At 31.4% G+C, this 23,875-nt stretch overlaps 2 protein-coding genes and 1 long non-coding RNA gene across 3 annotated transcripts in view; 2 read left to right on the top strand and 1 right to left on the bottom strand.

Annotated features, from left to right (window-relative positions):
• The window catches only part of LOC147066446 (uncharacterized), a 594,497-nt gene that overhangs the window by 120,414 nt on the left and 450,208 nt on the right, over positions 1 to 23,875 (top strand). The gene's annotated exons all lie outside the window — the stretch shown is intronic.
• Positions 1 to 23,875, top strand: part of LOC147066447 (uncharacterized) — a 1,147,709-nt gene that overhangs the window by 682,661 nt on the left and 441,173 nt on the right. The gene's annotated exons all lie outside the window — the stretch shown is intronic.
• Positions 1 to 23,875, bottom strand: part of LOC147066449 (uncharacterized) — a 102,406-nt gene that overhangs the window by 996 nt on the left and 77,535 nt on the right. The window lies entirely within an intron of this gene.

Here is a 23,875-nt window from a genome sequence, read left to right as displayed (position 1 = left end):
AATCTTTTACACAATAAAAATATAGCTAAGGCCAATGATTAAACTACATATTTTGAAATCATATCACATTACAGATTTATTTGTAGCAATCTTCAATACTTGATAATCCGCACATAGATAAAAACATCTTACAATAAAGCAATAATACCTAATTTAAAATTAATGAGAATGTCTTATTTGCATTTTACAACGTTTTTCTTAGCTCGTATTCTTATTTGTCCGGTACAAATATTGCAATCGATTTTAACTAACTTCCCGACTAGCTAGTGTGTTTAAGTCTAAATGTTTGAAACTTTTAGAATATATCAGAACACGATGCCAATACATTTTTTAAATACTTTTAGCCATCTTTAAGTAGAATTGATTTCATTTTCAGTTAATTCTGTTTTGTATTTCGGAAGAAATCCGTAAAAAGTAAAACTTTTATCGGTTGCTAAGTGGTTCCTAGCAACTAAATTATTAATATTAATATATACGTGCGTTACTATGGAAATAAATTGACATTTAAGTATTATTTCTATCAGGTACAATTTTTTTTGATCGTTTAAGCTAGTCAAGTCAAGTTTATATGATTCAACAGAAAATTTAAAAACGTTGTATTTAAAAAGTTCTTTTTATCTTGTAATTATTTTGCTTACATGTGACAAAATCTATGATATAGGTATTTACACAAAAAAGAGCACAATTCTTCACACAAATTGGTACTAAAATCATAATATCGTAAAAAACGCGACATAAGAACTTTACCCCCCACTTTCAAGAGTCACGAATCAGCACTGAATTGTGGGGCACATACCTACTTACTATTAAAAAAATAAACAATACCAAATTGGATACGAAATTGAGATCATAGTAATTATCACTATGTGAGTATTTAACTAAGCCTAGCATTTTTTATGTATTAAGTATACAAATATAATAATATTATTATAATATAAAATTACCAGTAGCTGAGCGTTTGCAAATCCATTAAAGCAATTAAGGTAATCACAAACAATATTAATCTCCATTAGCGGTCATTAGCGAAGACTTTGAGTACACTATTTGTATGAATACAATAAATCATTTATTTATTTCTTCCGCTATTCCGAATAACTGAAGCTGTCTTAACGCTTTGCGGAAAACTATTGGAGTGATTACATAACAGGGCATGCGTGGCATTTTTTACAGTCAAGGTATTTATGTAATTTGTTTAAAGTGCTTAGACCAGGGAACTCAAAAATAATGGGAACTGAAATACCTATCGGGTAAGAAGAAGCAGGCAACCATAGAGGTATTAATAAAAAGTGGGGCAAGGAATCAGCTTTCTCGTACAACTGAATAAAGCAGGCCAACAATAGCTGACAAAATTTACGAGAAATAGCGACGCGATAAAAAAAAATCAAGGCATCACGGAGGATTTACTTTGGTCATTATAACGTACCCATATAATATAATGTTAACGTGGAAATTTTTCCACAAATTGATTACCAGCCCAGCCCGCCTCACCATACTTTTTCACCATACTAGCCTGCTTCACCATACTTTCATTATAACCTGCAGCCCCTAGCAGGCAACCGATCTCGAGTAAGGAAAAATACGGGATAAGTTTAAACACGTGTCAAGAATACGTCATACGTCCAATACTGACAACTGCTCTAGGTTTATGCATTGACATAGACGCTCATTTAAAATTGGTGTATTATACACACTATTTATTTGCATGTCGATAATGAGTGGTTCATTTTCTTAGGACACTCACACATTCAAAACCCTCCGTCAAAATTTACTGTATTAGTATATAACCTATCGGAATTCTATTTATTAATACATTCCATACTAAGAACACGCCTGACGTGTGGCCATTAGATACTTATACATTCACTGCCGACCAGTTAATTACCACATTTAATTATCATGCTAATTGCTACACGCCAGGCGTGTCTTTAGCATTGATCGAGTTGTGATAATTAACTGGTCAACAGTGAATGAGTTTTAATCTGTTCTGCGCAATAATAGGTAGGAATTTATATAATAATTACATTACTTACTTAATATTATATTTTATTTACCCTTAAAGTTTAAAGAAACCCTGAGCTAATACATAACATATTTATTTACTAGTGGCGAGGGGTGGTATGCTGTTTAGATTCGACATAAATAGTGCACACTTTGTGCAAACCTTGTTAGTTATACTTATTTGTTTTCAATGAACTAAGAATACAATTTCCAGATGGAGCTGTTAATTTTTAAAATCCAATTAAAACCTGCCTAAGCCAAATCATAATAAATATAGTGTAAGTATGCTATGGGCGATCCGACAAAAATAGTGTGTCATACTTATTTCTTTCGTTGAATTAATAATAAGCTTATTATTATATGTGGTGATTGTCGGTTTTTTTTAATTCATTAAGCCCTCCCACCAAACCATAATCGATTAAAATATTCTTCTACATAATTATATAAAATATTGAAAATTATGTAGGTATGGTTTAATGGCATAATTTCAGATATTTTATAAATAAACTAATATTTTTTACTATTATCTACTATGGCTTGGATTAGGCAGGGTTTAATTGAAATTTAAAAAACTGACAAACACTATCCAAATATTGTAGTCTTAGTTCAATGAAAATAAATAAGTTTGACTGACAAAGTTTAGTGTGCACTCTTTATGATCTTTACCCTTCGCCACTGTTATTTACCTATTTACACTTAAAAACATTGGATATTTGGTTGTCAAATTTAACTACAGTTAAACTTTTCTCATAAAATAACTTAATTGGATGTAGGTATTTATCTACCTGTGAGATGCACTGGTACTTTTAAAAACATTTCAGGGTTGGTTACAGTTCCCGCAATCAAATACTTATTATATAATGTTTGAGGCTTTCACGGTTGTATTTTATCGTCGTAGATTTTTGGGTTTCCACCGTGTGTCCTTCTTCCTTTTTTACTCGACGTTTCGGGCTCGTTGCAGAGGCCATTATAAATCCTTAGAAACCCTGAAATATATTAATAGGGATGATGGATTACGGTTAAAAACGTCATGATTTCCGTCACTATCAGCAAAATCCAATATTCGAGCCTGTATCTCTGGTCGTAACGATTGACAGATTAATCTGAGCAACGTTTGCTCTTAGCTAATCGGATTCCATTTGACATTCTTAGAGCAACGTTTACATTCATATATCTACACTACATTTTCATCAATAAAACATATCATCTCTTGATAATGCCCTCTGCAACAATCCCGAAACGTCGAGTAAAGAAGGAAGAAGGACACACGGTGGAAACCCAAAAATCTACTAAAATACTTATTATGGTGTAAAAGAGGCATTTTTGCCAGAAGGTTGTTAAATTCTCTAGTATTTTCTATGATCTATGACATTTCCATTTAGTACCTTTTCCTTGAACAAAGACAGTCTACAGTGTTGGGATCTACCAGTCAAAAAATATAGGATCCAAAGGACTTCGGAGTATTGTAGATTAAAAGAGGTTATTGGCAATGTGTATAATTTAAATGATCATACTAATATTCAGTAATAAGAATATGAAACCGAAGAATATGAAGTAATAATGTTTTTTTTTTAAATAATAATTTTCTTACTCGAAAAATCACATAAACATTATTTAAATAAAATCTTATAAAACATACATAATTTTGAAAAATATTTTCTGAGAAAATATATTATAACCAATAGAAAAAATATTTTTGAAAAAAGTAAGCCACCCCGGCAGGGAATCGAACCCTGCATCTCCCGGGTTTACGTCCCATCCGCGCATTACCTCTATGCTACGCAGTGACATACTAATGGCGACAATTTTTAACTATTGGTCACTTTTAATACCCACTCATCAGCGCTCTTCTAAATCAAGCTACAATCTTATAAATTTAACTTTTCAGATTCGTTTAACAGTGGGAAAAGTAAACAAAATCAGCGTTGGTCAATGCTATACATAATTTATAGTTCATGGCAGTCTGGAAAAATATTTTTTGTCGTTTCTTCTGCAAGTTGTGATTTATAGCTATGTATTAGATTATACGTAGATTTTATCTTTATGGGTTATGAAAATAAATAAGAAATATAACACTTGTGGTTTCTTCTACAATTATTTTAGAATATACTTCAATATGAAAATCTAATAATTATATAAATTAATGTTTATAGCTTTTGCGAAAGCAATATTAGTCTCATACCAGTGGTTTATATATTATAATAATTGTAATGCTTTTTCCTCACCTCTCTGTTTGTATTGAGTGAGCTGTCGCCAAGCAAAAACTGGAAATTGCATTCCTAACTAAGTACATACCTACATTGTATGATACTTGCTTACCTAACTACGTAGACACCTAATAAGTAATACCTAATGATAGTTGAATTATTATCGCAATTATAAATTATAACCGAAACAAATGATTACGTTGACGATGTTTATTTATTTATTTAAGAAAACAAACCATTGTGGACATAACAAATCAAAATTAAAGACGTTCACAACATGAAATTTACATTATAACAACAGTTACTCTCACAAGAGAGAATAAGAAAAAGTTAAAAAAACACAACCATTTTATACAGTAAAATAAAGTTTCAAAAATGAAATGTACATATAGATGAAAATGTCTACGTTTTTAGGAAGCGCATTTACTAGGCTTGCACCCCTCGCTAATAGTGCCTGATAGGCTTGACTCGAGAAAAGAGCTCTGATCCAGAATACTGCCCCCATAAGCAAAAACACAGCTAATGGGAAAAAATGAAAAATTAAAGTAAGTATGAGGTGACATACTAGATAAAATTCTGAACATAATTGCATAACAAAATAAACTGCAAATCATTTTTTTTCATATAGAAATCATCATAATGTGTTCATTACTTTTGCAAAAATGTTAGGCTTTTCGATGCAACAAAACAGTAAATAATGATTCATAAACAAAAACACAGCACATCTATCGATTTGCTGTGTTTTTTGCTTAAAAACGCTGGCCTACTGTTTTCTTGTTTATGATTCTAGAATTTTTACATAAACGTAATACCGCATGTAACTGGTAATAATGAGATAACCTCAAATTAATCATTCACTAACTTCATATCGCCCTACATTTTTAATGATATTTTAAGACTCAAAGGTGATTAAGTTCTAAATTGGACTAAGAATCGTGAAAAAAAGATTCTCAACCTTTTTTTGGAGAGTATGCAATTGGATAAACTTGATCAAAATGCTGCAAAATCCAATGAAATTATAATGGCAAATAAAATATTAATGACCAGTTAATCACTTTTAAATTACCACATTTAAATATCATGTTAATTATATCTAATGGCCAACTACTGAAAACGCTCCAGCCCGTTGTTAGCACTAAATGAGATTTATTAATTTTAATCTTAATCTATCATAAAACACATTTCTAACTAACTAGTTTTATTAAATTATGATATGTGTACTTATGTCTCTGAACATTTGATATTTAAAAATAATGCAAAACGAAATTCATCAATATTCCTTTTTTCCAATGCGAGCCGCATGGCTGCTTCTAAGTTTAAATTTGTCAACTGGCTTCGATATTTGTTTTTTATGAAGTGCATTTCACTGAATAATCTTTCACAGTATACAGTAGTAGGAAAAATTGACAATATTAACTCATTTAGTGATGACACTGCGACAAGCGCGTTTGGCGCGACTGGCCATTAGATATAATTAACATGATATTTAAATGTGGTAATTAAATATTAATTAACAGGTCAGCAGTTTATGGATCATTTTTGAGCGTGGAAAGAAATTTAAGACAAGTCATGTGTAATCAACCAATTTCATAATTTTAAAAATACATTTTTGAAATATTATCATGTGTAGACCCTACATGAAGGACATGATGATTGTCAAAGCCGTCAGAGGCAATACATTTAAAATACAAAACTTCGTTTGATATCGCTTCTGCGTAGCACGATATGAGGATTTTGACTAAAACTTCTCTCCTTAATATACCAAAACCTCAAGTGTACGTTGCACCATGTGGAGTAACAAAGGAAAATAAGAAATGCATAATTCAAAAATAAGGAAGAGTATTGCCTACAAATATGATGACGTTTTGGGAGTCTTCCCACCAAAACTGACGAATTTTTGTATATTTAAAAATATATATTGTCATTCCAATATAATTTAATAAATAAAATACCATTACATTAAAAAATTAGTATTTAATTTTTTAAAAATATCCATTACAATTTCAATTATAAGCAAAAAAACATATTTACTGTTTTTTTCCTTATGAAACTGACAATATTCCATTCAAAATCATAAATAAAAAAACAATAGTGAAGTTTTATAATCAATATTTTTGTAATTTTGCTATTTTTATGTAATCAAAATATCAATTTTTAAATAATCTATTATAAACCGAAACATTTATTAAAATTGATTAACTTTTAATGAAGCAGCAATGAAAAACATGATAACCTCTCTTTTCTCAAAATTGACTTTTTCCCATTAGCTATGTTTTTGCTTATGGGGGCAGAATAGGTCATAGACTCCTTTACTAGAGGTTGTATGGATACTATCCGTGGCTTTATCCAACTGACTTTCTCTTAGGTATGCTTACATACTGCAGTCTGCAATTTAGAAGAAATCTTTATTTAGCTACGTATTTTTTTCGACTTATACGAGGTATAAATGAGAACTCTGCCATTCTGGGCAGTGTTGACCTGTGTGTCCCTGATAACTATCTTAGAAATAGAGAGCATCAGTTGTTTATTCTTCCAAGGTGCAGAACCAACCTGCCACTGGTAATCCCTATTGGGAGGGCGATAACTTTGTTCAACGAAATTGCTTCGGGTGTTGATATATTCCACCTACGTGAGGATGAGTATAGGTGGACGTTGTTTTATAAATTCTTAAAATAGGGTCTGCTTAACTCATCCGGTGTACTTCCTTGTACCTATCTAATTTATATTTTTTGTATGTACACATTTCTACTTTTTAATAACTTACTATATAATATGTCTATTCTGATCTATCTCTTTTTTACGTAATACTATTTTATATTTCTTTGTTTATAAATGTCATGTTGTGAACGTCTTAAACTTATAATTTCTAATGTCCACAATATGTTAAAAATAAATAAATTGAATTGAAATAAATTGAATAGCTGCGACCACGTAGGTAATTGATATGCGCATATAAAATTTAATTCTTTAGATTGCCAGGATTTGAAACCCTGGAAAACCTATCCATAATTATAACTGTAAAATAAATAAAGACATTGTAAAAATGTTTTTCGTGAAATCAGTTACCAAAATGGTTTAGTATATACCTACCATAAACCTCGTGTAGGCTTTTATATGCCAGCAGAGGAACATTTAATTAGAACGATCGAACGATGTGATTTTCAAACGTACCTACTGCATGAAATGAAAAACGATGGACGTGTTTTCTCGCATTTTCACAAGCCTATGGCGTAGGTAGCCAATCAAACGATTCCTGGAATTGTGAGAATTCAAAGTGGCACCACGTGACATCGAAAGAACATTATTCTATCAAAAGCGATACGTACAATATTATCATAAGAGGCTTTGGCCAATTATTTCATGTATTACAAAGAAAACTTTATACATCGTCATGTTGGAAAATAGCAACTAAAATTTACGCAGATGCAAACTGGCAACACGTTGTTGATCTGTGTTACCTATTAATGATTATTATTTCTACATTGTATCACAATAGTTAGCAATTATTAAAATTTATAAATTATTTTTTATTCAACTAATGTGAAGCGCTTCGGATATATGAATACTTATTAATTTCGTCATAATTATGTGGGATGCAGGTGTGTCAATTAATTAGTATAATCAAGGAATACGCAAATAAGGAAAACTGAAATACCTAACGGATGTGGAGTAATATGCAACCGATCTCGAGTGTAGAAAAATTTGGGATAAACTTAAACACGTGGCAAGAATACGTCATTCTAAACTTGTCCTTCGTTCTGACAACTGATCTCGGTTTATGCGCTGACAGTATATTTATACACTATTATCACTGACTATTGGTGTATTTGAAGTTGCAACACCAATGTATGTGAGTTCGAGTCCCGCCCGGCCACGTATTTTAAAGATTTTTTCTAATAGATTAGTTTTAATAAATTTATTAAATTATACATGAGCAATAATATTGTTTAAATATTAATTAATAAACTAGCTAGTAGCTGCCCGGTACAGCTCCTTATGTCAGTATCTGTGTTGTGGTGTGAGAATTGATATTATTTCGAAGTGAATTTAATTTAAGATAAAGATGGAGTATTATTATCATAATTTTTAAAATCTATATTATTAGTAGGTTTATAACTGCTACTGACATTCAGATAGGTGGGAAGTAAAATGAAGACTTGGTTAGCTACGTAAAAGATGAAGCGATAGTGTCAAGTGAAAAGGCAGCATGTGAGTAACAAAAGTGTTACCCACATAATATATTCCTGAATATAACCAAAATAAGCTACTAGTGCTCACGCATGCATTTGAAATATGGACCCAAAATGTAGCAGAATTCTAAAGAGTAGCACAACATGGTATGGGAAGGTGCATGTTGGGTATAACGCGGAAAAACCACAAAGTTAACCAATGTATAACGCGGTAAGCTAAGTGGAAGTTGTATTATTTGACTTTTAACGACAAATGGTTGTCAGATAATTCGCCCAACCCTTTGGATTCTTGCTCTGGATTAAACATATTGAATAAATAAATATACGTGATTTATATTTGACGCAGTATTGCAACCCGTGTTCGCGGCTTCAGAACTTTGAAAAAGAAGACAATATTTCGTCAGCTGAATGCAGAACTATTCTAACTCACATTTGAAATATTTTGCAGAAGATTTTTTTGAAACAGCCTACTTCAGTTATTTATTATTTATATAGACAAGTGTATGTACCGATTTTCTCACCAATAATCTTTCTAAAATATGATGCGTACATATTTTATCCATAAAGATAATAAATAATTTCAGTAAGTGGTTTGAAAAAACTCTCTCTTGAAAAATTTCAAATGTAAGTTAGATTAGTTCTGCATTGAGCTGACGATTTGTAACTGCAAGGACGTCATTAATGGATTTCGTTTATTAAAACCTGGCACACATCTTGTCATCATCTCTAATCTTGTCAGTAATATAATCAATCTGATCAATTACGAAGTTAGTCACCTTTCCATTGTCAGATTTTGAAACACTGCAGATAACGTAGATACCTAAAAGTATTAATTTTCATGCTAAGCGGATGGATAGCTTAACGGACTTAGCTTAAGGACTTATGGAAAAGCACATGTGACTTCGCATCCTACTCAGTTGCAATTTTTGAAGTTGTACTTCTTTTGGGGCGTTTGGTAGAGAATGAAATTGAGAGCTGCGCGCGCACACCGTTACGACAGTGCGACTCTATGAAGTTAGCTGCGAATCAGTCAGCTGTATACAAACGCAAGTGTGATAGTAGAATTGTTCCGTTAACGAATTTATTATTGTCAGTCATTTGCAATTCCTTACGTGAACAAACGATTAAACGTCAGAGTGACAGTTCTTACTTTAAAAATAAAAACAACGAGAAATATTTATATAATTTAGTAATATAAGTTAAAGTTTATAGAAATAAACCAACAGCGCTCCAATAAGCAGCCCTTTATCTTGAGTGTGTAATTTAACAAGATAATTAAGAGCTAGTCGAAGAATCTAGGTTATCACAAGTTTTATTAAGCCAAATAAGTAAAACTTCTAACGCGCATACATAAGTAGGTATCTACACACACCGATTTTTTTCTCTAGATTTTTACGTTTTTTAAAATTAGGTTTTTTTCATAAATCAACTGCAATTTAAATAATAATGTAATTGAAGATTATTTTCATAAAGTTATGTTGTCACTTTAAAAAATATGCGACTCTTAATAAGGAAAGTAACTAAATTTTATGTTTCTAATATTAATAACAGCAATCTCTTCAAATGCATGCATGTTGATTAATAAGGTTTCATCATCATTTTTTTGTTTCAGAGCGTCTACTGCGTAGAAAAAAACGATTAAAAAAACACCTTATTTTGAATTAGTTGGTACCTCATCAGAACAGGTTGACGCACCGCCACTGCTCGTAGCAATTACGCGCGGTGACTGGATGAAAAATAGTTATAGCGGGCGCACGCCGCCCCCCCTGCCTTCTCCAAAGCCCTACGCCTCTGCCCTTCCATACGATTTCAACTACGAGTATGTATTAATTTACTTCAATAATCATTGTAATTATAAACAGAGAAAACCTCCTTCTAGTCATTCAATAAAGTGTGCCTATGTGGCACAGTGGTAAAACTAATAATAATATGTACCTATTCCAAATATCTTATATTTTGCCCAGTAAGTAAGTATCGACCAGGGAACATATAAATAATGGATGCATTACTTACCAGTTTTAAATTTAGAGTGTGGAAAACATGGAATATGTTAAAAAAATCATGTTAATGAATATGTCATTTTCAATAGTTTTCGTGTCTGGAAGATTGTACGTATGGAGTTGGTTGTATCACAGTTCACCGTGAGCTGTTGTATCGGAAACAGATAACCGTATAATATTGATATCAAATCATGTCTAAATAACACAGTTAAAAATATGTACCAGATAATAAAAACCACCGGACTACTAGGGAAAGACAAATAAATAGGGTCTAGGAGAATTCGGCTGCGGGACAACTGGGTGCCACATAATTTAATGAAAGTTGAAAATAAATAGACGTTCGTGAATTATAAGTAATTATTATTAAAACAGAACTGTAACTGTAATAAATTAAACTTACAATATTAAAACAGAACAAAGATAAATATAACTATGACCTTTCAGGACAAATATAAATGTAATATTGAAATTGTCCTATCTTTATTATGTTGATAGATTTTTTATAGCACGGATTTTCAATACGCCATAATAAATCAAATTATATACTTACCTAATTTCTGTGTTTCGAGTGTTGCCGACAAGCTTAGGATATCTCAAGTTATTCAATAATATGTTCAAAATGATTGGGTGACTAGGTTAAACGAAATAATGACCTAATCTAACCTAACCTAATCTAACCTAACCTAACCTAACCTAAATAGATTCCACAAAAAATAATGTTTCATTTTTCCCCTGGCAGTTCTGTATTGTCACAGTTCTGTTTTTTCATGTTCTGTTTTGTCATGTTCTGTTTTGTCATGTTCTGTTTTATCATGTTCTGTTTTGTCATGTTCTGTTATGTTCTGTTTTGTCATGTTCTGTCATGTCATGCATTTTATCAGATATTTGATACCTCAATATTAAAGTTTATAAATTGGAACATTATTGACTGAAATGCCAGCAAGTGTCGTATCCAATGTTTTTAAATAATACGTCTTTAAATAATAAACGTCATGGATAGTGTAAGTAATAAATCACGTGAAAAGACAGAAAAATCATAGAATGGATAGTAAGGAATAGGGATCCCGAACTATTTTCGATACCTATGAATCCCGGGATTGGTAAACATAATCCCGAAACTTTTGGGATTGATTTTTTTATCAATTTTTATAGAAAATAAAATAAAAACGAAAATTTAACAGAAAAAATATTTTTAATAACATACAACTAACTACATTAGAAATAAACTGAGTTTGAATGAAGTTTGATTTATTACCCATGTGTTGCCAATTCATTTTAATTTTTCACATAAATTAATAAAATGAGAAAGATTGGAAAAACAATGCTTATCACTTTTAATAAAGTGAGTCCACCATGATTTTCAATGCATTTGTCGTCAATAAAAACGTTATTTATTATCTCGTTTTAAAATACTTAATAACAATTGAAATTTGAAAATATGACGAATCAACAAAAAATCACAAGCTGCCTGGGTATCAAAATTAGATCTAGATTAAATGACGAAATACTTGATGCTTTGGTACTACTTCGGGCATATTATTCTGAATAGTGTTTTAATTACTTAAATCGTATTTTTTTTTAATTGTATTTATTGTCAACACAATAGGTTATTTTTTATTTTAATTGAACTTGTATTTGTTTACTTTTCATAAATAAATAAAACTGTTTTACTTTCACATTGTTATTAATTATATTACAATATTATTTACTCCATTAAACCTAGGTATGTATACCAAGATTTAACGTACACAATATTAACAATAAATGTCTTAACTAGTATAAATTATAGGTACCTACTAGATTTGTTTTTGGGTGATCTTATCAACGTTATTTGTATATATAAAATTTTTATATTAACTATTGAAAAAATGCCATTCCCGGGATCGTCAAATTGTAATCCCGAAATCCCGGGATCAAGATTTTCGCTCGGATTGGATTTCCTAGTAAGGAATCAAATAAATGAGAGAATGCGGCGTAGTTAAGTATACCAAAACACGTAAATTTAGATAGGCGCACATAAACGATGGCAGTGGCGAAAGGTGTATATTATTGAAGGAAGATAGGTTGTTATAGGTAACTGGAAAAAAATCCTAGGACAGTTTTATTTACGGAACCTGAATTATTTGAATTCGGTTTCATCTTCAGTGTCTTGGTGGTACAATTTACTGAACATAAAATATTGTACATTATTTATAAACTATTGACATTTATCTAAAAAAGACAATATGTACTATGAAAATCTACTATCTCATTAGTCAAGCTTCTTATCCAATATACTGTTAGAATAGGTGTCGCTACATTTCAAAATAAGCCAAGTCCACCTTTAGGTATTTTTTACTTTTTTGTGAATTGCTGAAGAACTACTGCTTTCTAACATTTCTGCATTATCAAAATGTGGAATTTATTAATTTTAAATATTCTATACTCGAAATGATATAAACTTTCACCCTTGTGACTGTATTTTAGAAAACAAAAAGCTGTTTTTCTCCTATTCATCTATTATGGACTTGGCTGATTTCGGAATCTAGTGACACAATGTCCACCGCACGTAAAATAACGAAGTAATAGATAATATAACGCAAACGTGGTTTTAATTAGAACCATAACTCATTTCATAATATAGTGAACAAGACAGGAGAAATCTTGGCGAACTTTTTTTTTGATGATGTCCGATCCTAATAAGATCATATTATGGGTGTCATATGGGCTTCCACAGAGTGAAAGTTTATATTAACACATTTTTTTTACGAGAAATGGATGTTAGTTAGGTACTTGTTAACCTTTCACAAAATTTTAAAATATTTAATAACATGTAAAACGTATTAAATAATCCAGAGTTGAAAATTAATATATGAGACCTTATTGCATATATTATGTAGGTACTTAATAAAATTACAGTTACATTGAAATAGAAAAGTAGCGTCATGATACCCAATTGCAGTTATTTCGTGCAGCTACAGTAGCAAGCAGTGGAAAGGTGTGAAGTGTGAACATGAACGTTCGCCTCCGTTTCGAATTATGCAAATTATTGAGTGAGTGACTCGTGACGACTATTCTAGGTATGTAGGTACTGCATACATTTTTCGATAAGAAAATATGATTTTCATTCGGACTAATTTACCCTCTTTCTCAGAATTGCGTCTTTTATTCGAGCAAAAGTGTTTACTATTCATATTTATTTGAATGTCAACGGCTAACTTTGTGCATTTTGATGACGTAATTGAGAGGGTGTTATAATTTATTTAATATCCATATATGAATAAATTTATTTTTCAATAAATTTAAATTGGTGTGGAGGCACCTGCTGATTCCATGGATGGCAAGGAGGTGGAGCATATCCGTTCTGAATGAAATAGGTAAATGTGAAGGAGCGACGATATATATAGGTACCCAATATGTATTGATATAGAAGGGTTTGTTTTACTATAGGTAAAACAATGGATTCGAAGAAATTAAATATTAAGCATATTTTGCTTTCTCACGAGATACAAGACAAATAATATATAATACCTGGTTGGGCCATTTATGTTCCCATTCCACTCCTTATCTCCTCACCCACCTCCTAATCCCCAGTGTTATTGTCACCAGATAATCAATAAGCAATTACGGGTCTGGAGAGACGGTGTTACAAAGAACAGGTAGTTGCATCTCGACAGCGGGCGCGTGCGGGCATCTAATAGCTTTCCGTCGCTTAAGTGATTGACTCAATAGATACAGATTCATTCAGAATCTATCATCATCATTCTTACACCCTCACATATAATCCATAAAACTGTATCACAAAGTGCGTTTAATACGTTAAAGCGTTTAATAAGTTTATACCAACCCAATGGAATAAAAACACTTTGGTGAAAATATTCATTTATTGGCAATCATTTGCAAGACTTGTTTATTTGCATTTGTTAGTTAACTAAGTGGAATAAGTGCTACATATTCCACTAAAAATTAACCGTTAACACGATAATATTTCATAATATATTATTATATAATATCTACTTATATAAATTTATGAATATTTTTAGTTAGGTACCTACAGGATATTATCATATTATGATTCTAGGAGAGAGATACATTGATATTTTTACTTTGTACGATGATAATTGGTATTTATAGTTTTTATTTATTTTTTGATCGTACAAGGCCTCAAATCAGTCAGTGTCTCAGGCCTCCCCACCGCGAACCCACCACCGATGCTAAGCCAAAAATTCGTAACAGTGTATTTTGGCAGAAGTGTGTTATTTATGGAGTTAGATTGTTTAGGCTTAGAATTTCGTGACGAAGCAATAACTATTTTTGATAGGTTAGTTACTCGTACTTAATGAAAAATAAAATTCTTATTTTAAAATTGTAATCTACATTATTTTATCGTAGCAACATAGATATTATAATGTTAATATCTCGTAAATTAGTACCTACCTTAGTTCTAAAGACTTAATTAACAATATTTAAATACGTCACTTCCTACAGTACTTCTCAAACTGGGAGGCGCGGCCCCCTAGGGGGCCCTGGAGCTCCTGCCAGGAGTCGTAAAATATATCAGTATTTGAAAAAAAATCATAAAAACGTGATCACTGGACGATAATAATATATCCCAGACTTGAATGAAGACCAAAGTACAATTTGATAAGAAAAACATTTGCTAAATCCTTAAAATATTATCATATTACGTGGGTAGATCAAGAAGAATTGATTGATATTTGTTCAGATAATTCCTTTGAAGTCGAATTTAATGAAAAAAGTCTTGCAGAATTTTGGATAAGGCGACTGCAAGAATATTAGTCAATCGCAAAAGCAGCATTGTTAATCATAATTCCTTTTGCGACAACATACCTATGCAAAACAGCATTTTCATCATTGGATACTGGTAATAAAAAAATAAAAACAAGCTGTGTCTTTCAACGGAGACTTTGGAGCAAACTCTGCGAATTAGCATTTCAAACATTTTACCGGATATATGATTTTTTATGTGAAAGTATGCAATCACACCCCTCCCATTAAATTTTTATTGTAGGTTGTAGCTGTAATAAATTTGAATGTAATTTTTGTTGGTTAAATAAAATAAAATTGCACCTATAATAATAATAATTAACGGTAAATAAAGTATTGTTGGTCACTAAAGGCTAAAATTTTTGGGGAGGGGAACCTTGGATTTTTTTTCTGATTTCGGGGGCCGTGGTATAAAAAGTTTGAGAAGCACTGCTCTACTAAGACTAGGTCTAATTTAACCCAAGAAATGATTCAGTAAATCTGTATAATTGTAATAATTTGACAGCTACTTTTATAAAATACATTACTAAGTCATTTCAAGAGTTAATTAACAAAATCATGTAACCATAATTATTTTTGTTTTTTTAAATGTCATTCACCGGGCATTTGTCGCGCGGTTGTTTTGACGAATACTTCACCAGCGCAAAAAAAACGAGCATCACAACAGGGTATTCTTGTGCAAAATAAAACTTTGAGGACTATCACGTGCGAAACAAAACGCGGCGCCTCTTCACACGTGTCGGGCGGAGTGGTTCGTCAGGCGACGCCGATGTCACCGACGCCGGCAAGTGGCGACGCCGAGTGACGCAGCTTTTTGTTGGCCAAATAAGTGCACTTGTTACCGGTGACGATTGTGTTCATCAAAAAAATACTAAAGTAAAATAAACCATTTGTTCCATTACTATCAAAACAGATAGCGATGCCAGTCTAAAATTTTACACTAATCGGTGAAAAGTTATTACACTCAAAACTAACTGTAGTTGGTCAGTGGAACAGGGTGGAGGTAGGCTGTTAATGTCCGCCATAAATGGTGCACACTAAACTTTTTCAGTCATACATATTTGTTTTCATTGAAATAAGACAACAATTTTCAAAATTCAATTAAACCCTACGACAACCAACCCATAATAGATACCTAATAGTCAAAAAATTCTCATCTATCTATAAAATATCTAAAGTTATGCAATTGAATCATACATAACTTTGAACATTTTATAGATAGAAAAGTATTTTGCATCTTTATAGTTTGGTTTACGCAAGGCTTAAGGCTATACTTCAGCTGAGACATGGTCTAAAAAGATCGTGACTAGGCGATCGCGAATTGTGCAAATGACGCGAGCCGAACGAAATATAATTTGTCATAAAAAATCAACATGCGTCCTTTTAATGTTATGTTTATGATTATATTCGTAATAATAATAGTATATTCATTGACATGTTTTCTTTTCCAAGTACATGCAGAACGTTTTTTGTCATCTTTACACGATTTAAGAATATACTACTCCGACGCCATCACAAAACAAATTGACGTGCGAACAGGTCGACTATCGCTCTCCGACTGGCAACGCAGCCGAAATTTCGTTCCACATACTATTGAAAATTATTTGCCGTTTTACTTAATATGTACGCTCTTAATGAAATTTAAAAAAATAACCAACAATATAATATATTATTGTGTAATACCTATATATTCTTAATGCATCGAAAAAAGTATGAATGAAAAAGTGGGCACATTTTAGTCGTATCGCCCAAAATATACGAAAATATTATAGTTTGGCTTAGGCAGGGTGTAATTGATTTTTAAAAAATAACCGATGGGTACTATCTGTAAATTATTGTAGTCTTAGTTCAATAAAAACAAATACATAATATGACCAACAAAGTTTAATGTGCAAATTTTATAGCAGACCTACCTCCACCCTTCGCTACTGATATAGACCAGCCACCAGAGGAGTATCGATAAGACCTGACAGTTTTAAATATGCCGCCATCTTAGACTGGTGTAACTTTGTCATTTCAAATTTGACATACTTAGTCTATTGTTGTGTATAATTAATTATGTAAAATGATAGTACGTTAGGAATAACGGGTTAAGTCGTATATAATATTATAAAAATAATGGTTTAATTTATTACAAATTGTGCAGCGAAAATTACGTGATATTTTTGGATAAAACCAAGCAGTATCAATCAAACAAAATTGTCACATTCATCATTAAAACTGTCAAGTTTGATAGTTTTCCCACTCAATTTATGAGAAATCAACACAATATCTTAAAAAATTTACTGCTTAGTGTTGTTTCTGGAAGGTGTCATCGTGTCTTATTAAATGCAATTTGAATAATTGCTCTAATGGTAGATGTTAACCATTATCATGACATGACTACATTTTTTGCGTGAATTGGACGAAATTGATGTAGAAATAATTACAAGATAAAAAGAACTTTTTATATACCACGTTTTTAAATTTTCTGTTGAATCATATAAGCTTGACAATTCTATGTATTAATAATTTCGGACAAATAAGGCAATTGTCAACAAATCACCTTTTTTGCTATTTTGCAACAAACAAACAAATATAGAATACTGCATTGTCATTTTGATTTCCATAGTAACGCACGTATATATTAATAATTTAGTTGTTAGGACCACCCCTTTAGCAACCAATAATAGTGGATTGGATTACGGATTTCTTTCTAAATAACTTTTCATACAAAACAAAATTAACTGAAAATGAATTCAATTCTACTTACAGATGGCTAAAAGTATTAAAAGAATGCATTGGTATCGTGTTCTGATATATTCTAAAAGTTTCAAATTAATGTCTAGCTAGTGGGGAAAATAAAAATCGATTGCAAGATTTGTATTGGATAAACAACCACCGGACAAACAAGAATACGAGCTAAGAAAAACGAGGTAAATTATCAGGATGGCACCATCTGACATACTGTATGCGAAACATGGGAGTTATTGAGTTATCGCAGGCCATGTTTAATTGTCATGTTATATGTTATTTCCCACTATTTAAGCTCATACATCTAAACTCACCTCGTCTGCCGCACAGCCATAAATCACACCTTCCAAGAACGTCAATCCGGTGTCGCATATGAAGACCGCGCACATCTACATAGCGACAGTCGCACGTAACCTTTGAAACGTATAGATATTTGGATGCGGCGATCGGTGAGCCGGTATAGGAATGACCAATTCGCAGGTGTTTGTATGCGTGCTGGCGTCTTCGACTCGCAGCCCGAGAAGCATGCAACTTGTCGATTGCAACAGTATCTAGATGTTTTTTTCAAACTGAAAAGTTGCATTCGACCAATCTGCGGAGTTTCATTTGGCAAAGTCTGTTTGTGAATAACGATAACGTATTCGAGACGTTGCAGGCGGACAAGTTTTGATGTGAGAGCCGGTTAATAGTGTTGGACTTCTTCCTTTCATGATTTTTTTGAATTAGAGTCGACGTTATTAATCCAGAAATGATTTCTAATCTCCAAAATAATATCCGGCCCTTCATCTGCGATCTATGTGCAAAAGTCATCACATGTCAGAGAAGCTAAGGCAGCTATTTGAGTAATGTTACATAGGAATTGTTCATAATTCTCATGCATCAGTATTAATTACAATAGACAAAATAATCCGAAATATATCTGTTACGTACTTTACTTTTTGTCGAAAAAAACAACAAAGTCAGTTCTTATTGGAACATCCTTTAGTAGCGTATGTAATTCATGTAATGTGCATGGCAAAATAATATCTAATAAAACGTTTGTTTTTCCATAAAAAAATAATGCTTACCTACCTATTTGTTTTCAACTCTGTCACGTTTCAATGACAATTAAATATTATTTTAACTCAGAGAGTACAATAGCACTGTAAATGTTATTTTATTTTCTTGAAATAAAAAGCAATATTATATTACATACTACCTTAATATAATGTATGCAGATAGGTCGGTATATATGTTACGCCTAATGTGCGAAATTGACTATTACATGAAATCGGCAAAATTTTGCCTAAATCATGAAAAATGCAAGCTCGTTGCCTTATTCATGAATTAGGCAAAATATCTGCCAAGTGCGTGAATAGTGCAGTAATTTTTCTGCCCAGTTCATGCATTGGGCAAATTAGATAGTAGCGCTACAGTGGTGTTTTTTGCAACTAAACCAAATGTGTCAAATGCTCATGCATTGGTCAAAATAGATGGTCACGCCCCGGTGGTGTTTTTTGCAAGTAATCAAACTAACCAAATGTGTCAAATGTCATTGATTATATAAAAATATACCAATCAATAACTACAATGACGTTCATATCCATTTACTATGCCCAAAAAAATCTTGAACTATAATAAATGATAGCGGAAGAATTTTATTAAAGAAATTTTCGCGATTTGATTCGTGCTTGGGTACCAATCGTGCAATGGTCGATTGTTTGTTTGTATAGTATGATTTGATAGTTTGTTGACACTTGTTAGCTAACCTCAAAATGGACATTCAGTTGAATAATTCAGAATTACAAAACCTAACCTAACCTAGCCTATCCTAACATAACCTAATAATAATAATATTATATTATGTCCAATTATAACTAATAAAACCATCCGTATTAAATTTACTTTTTCTACTGTCATGTTGACAGTTTAAGAATTCCATGCCCTGGCGAATTCACGCACTCAGCAGATAATTTACCTAATTCATGAATTAGGCAAAATTTTGCCCATTTGATGTAATAGTCAATTTGGCACATTCGGCATAACAGTATGAAGGAGTATGAAGATTCGCAGATGATACCACGCTAATCGCTGCTGATCAAAGATAATCTCTCAGAACTGACACACTCGGTAGAGGGAGAGAAATGCAAATACGGCCTCCTTATTAATATGAATATACTAACAACATTAATATTGAACAACATAATTTGAAAACACTTTTAAGAAATACATAACCTATACAAGTTTACTTATAAATGAATGATACACCTACGTATTCAAAAATCTAGTATTAAAAGTAGTAATCTAGTATTAAAAAACTAAGTGCCAGTGCAAGTCTGACACCGGTTAGTAGGTAATTAAGATAATTATAAAATACAAAAGTCGATTGCCAATAAGTAACAAAATGTAGAAAGCGCTTCAGAGACTATTGTAAAAAACCATTGGTTAACGTCTTCGCAATTAGATAGGACACATATAGTTTAGTGGTGCACATGAGCACGAATTCCGGGGGCGCAGGTTCGAATTCTGCTGGGTGTAGTAACGTCAGCTGAATTCAGAACTATTCTACCTCACATTTTAAATATGGTCAAAGTGTTCTTTGAAACACCCTATTTAAGTTATTTATTATTTATATAGCCAGATTTATGTAGGTATCTACTATTATTTTTATCAATAGTCCTACTAAAATATGATGGTTATAGGACGATTCGGCGCCGGGACAACTGTACGAATGAAATTCGAAAATAAATAGACGTTCGTCAATTATAGGTTATACCTTTAAAATAAATATTTAATACTTAGCGAGAATTAAATATGCACTCGTAAATAAAGATTTAATTGTGCATAATATGTTTAAATTCCAACGAGAAGAGAGTTCTTTTATTTTTTACCACGTTTTTATTAGCTCGTATTCTTGTTTGTCCAAGATTTGTATTGGACGATTGAAGATTTTTAACTAACTTCCCGACTAGCTAGACATTTGAAACTTTTAGAACATATCAGAACACGACGACAATGCATTCTTTTAATACTTTTAGCCATTTTTAAGCAGAATTGTGTTCATTTTCAGATTAATTCTGTTTTGTATGGAAAGTTATTATTGTTGGTTGCTAAGGGGGTCCTAGCAACTAAATTATTAATATATACGTGCCTTATTATGGAAATTAATATGAAATGTCAAAGTGACATTTCAGTATTCTCTATTTATTCAGTATTTCTATCGAGTACAATAAAAAGTTTTTATTAATACTTACATAGAATTGTCAAGTTTATATGATTCAAAAGAAAATTTAAAAACGTGGTATATAAAAAGTTCTTTTTATCTTGTAATTATTTATAAGAAGCTTCGGGCATAGATAATAATTATCGATCTGCAATAATTGTCACAAAAATGTTTGTTGTATAATTACGTTGGCTGGAGATTAAGGGTCGTATGCATGAGATTCCCAAAAACCTTATAGGCTATATACTGCACGTTTGTATGCATGAGTACAAACGTAATTAGCTGTTAAATGACGTCACGAATGTGACATCTCATGTGTCATGGTGTTCTTATTATAAAATTTCATACCCCGATAAATAATTTGAAATTGTAAATGCGTCTGAAAGTGTGCGAACGGTACCATATAAATTTAATATTTATACATGAATAATTATTATGAACTTTAAATTATTTATCAGCTATTTTATCACATGTATTTTATAATTATTCTACTGTACGAAAGGATAAAGTATTACAGTAAACTTTTCCATTTGGTGGCAACACTGAATACATTTGGTGGCAATACTGAATATTATTATGACTAACTCCACTTCAATTATTATGAGATGTCAAAACAGAATAAGAATAAATAACAGAAAATGCAAATGATTTAGATAATAATATGTAATGATTTCTGTATAATATTATCATTTATACCAATCACCGTATGACACTATTGATGTTTCCAGTGTATTTGAGAGTTGTGCCTTGTTAATTACAGTTATCTTACAATAATTAACTAGGTAGGTAGGTACGATAATATTTTGAAGAACGCAAAATGCTTCCAATTGTATATTTTAATACCAGATACAGCAGTAGGTACATATTTTTGCGGTGGTTTAGCGGAGATATTTTATCGTAATCTTACGTCAGTCCATCATATGTCTCCCCTTAGTTTTTTATGGTATGTTATAACTTAATAGACTGAATTTTTTAAAAAATAAAAATATTGACGAAGTATGTACAATTATTATTATTATATCAAACAATGCCTATTTCTGGTGCTTATTACTTAAGTTCTAAAATAGGTTTTTTCACTTGAAAGAGTAATAATTTGCCGACAATAATATAATAAATAGGTTTCTGTCTTTAATTTGACGTGTATTATACTTAATAAAATTGATTACGTAAAAATGTATACAAATACTAAAGTATTTAGTAGGTATTATTAATCAATAACATACAATAAATCTAATGTAGTATGTTTCATCGTTATACTTTCAAAAAATTATTAAACAATTAATTTAAAATCTTTTATTAAAAGTTATTTCCGAATTGATTGATGACATTATAGTGCAAATATAAAATAATATGTCAATGTGTCACAAAATGCAATCAAAGCATCGACAGGTATTTGTTTGGTTAGTGCCGACAAAAGCGCATGTTTCATGAAATACTTACAAAATATTTAAACAGGCAAAACAGCTGTTTGAAAAATGTATGCATTTTATTTTAAATTTATAATATATTTTTTAAAAGTCGTTCAACTAGGTTTTATTTGATTTGAATAAATTAATTTATTAAATAAACACTTGGAGTGTTTACGGTAAGGCGAGTTGATTGACATATGAACTCATAACAATCTACTGCAGGTTTTTTTTTGTTAAATAAATAATAATAAAAGGAAGCAGACAATAAAATATCATACGATCTGATAGATGTCGTTAAGCTGATGCAATGGCAATAATTAATAATTTTTATTACACGTTGGTTTAGTAGGTGTAGCATAATATTAATAATATTTAGTTTACACTTCCCTATACTCAATTGTTTTGTGTTAATTTCTATTTATTTTTAAATGATTAATAATAGAGATACTAATAATAAACACGAGCTCCGCCTCATTTTTTAAGAAATAATGTCCGATGATGCCGCCAACGTGTAAACCGCACCAAACGGTGAATTTTTGAGGATGTAATAGAGTCTGCATGATCTCTTCTGGATTCGTTTCACTTCATAATTTTATGTGGCAATTTTGCAATAAAGCAGCGGGTCAGTTTCCAATTATTGCTCCAGAGCCCAATCGGCAAAATAATTATGCAAATGATGGTCTCGTGGTTATAATTCTTGCAGCAGTTGGATCTTATACGGGTGTAGGGAAATATATGTGTGCAATTTTTTCCAGGTAATGAACGGATATAGCCCAAATTGCTGCGACCAACGACAAATTGATAAATTTTGATTTTCTTCCTCATTTTCGTTTACTGCTGTACCTAATATTTTGAAGTTATACTTCTTTTAGCGCGTTTGGGAAAACAGATCAGAGAGTATTTTTGACGTGTGACGAAGTTGTGCGCGCCGATGCAACCTAATTTATTATTATGATGATATTCATTTCGTTCTCGAGGGTAAATGCGCATGCAAATAGTGTCATTTAGTTAGTCGTTCAATACAACCAAGTAAACAGCACGTGTTGTAAACATAACCAATATTTTTAGACTGCTAATGTACATTCATAAAACTTTATTTATGTTGGAGTGTATATTTATTTTTTCATTGTAAAGATTGTGTATCAAGATTTGAGGCTATATTGATGTATTATTTATGAATAAAATTATATATCAATAAATAAATAAATATTGTGAATGTTGAGTTGGTAAATAATTTAAAATATATTAAATTATTTACCAACCTTACGCATTGGATAACGAGAGTTGATATTATTATTCCATGTATTTAAGTACTGTAAGTAAACGGTCCTCTTATATGGAGTAGAGGCTTGTACGCTCACAGAAACGA

This window comes from Rhyacophila brunnea, unplaced genomic scaffold (genome assembly GCF_057557595.1).
Source record: "Rhyacophila brunnea isolate RB1 unplaced genomic scaffold, BYU_Rbru_1.0 scaffold_5, whole genome shotgun sequence".
NCBI classification, from domain to species: Eukaryota; Metazoa; Arthropoda; class Insecta; order Trichoptera; family Rhyacophilidae; genus Rhyacophila; species Rhyacophila brunnea.
This window is presented reverse-complemented; position numbering and strand designations above follow the sequence as displayed.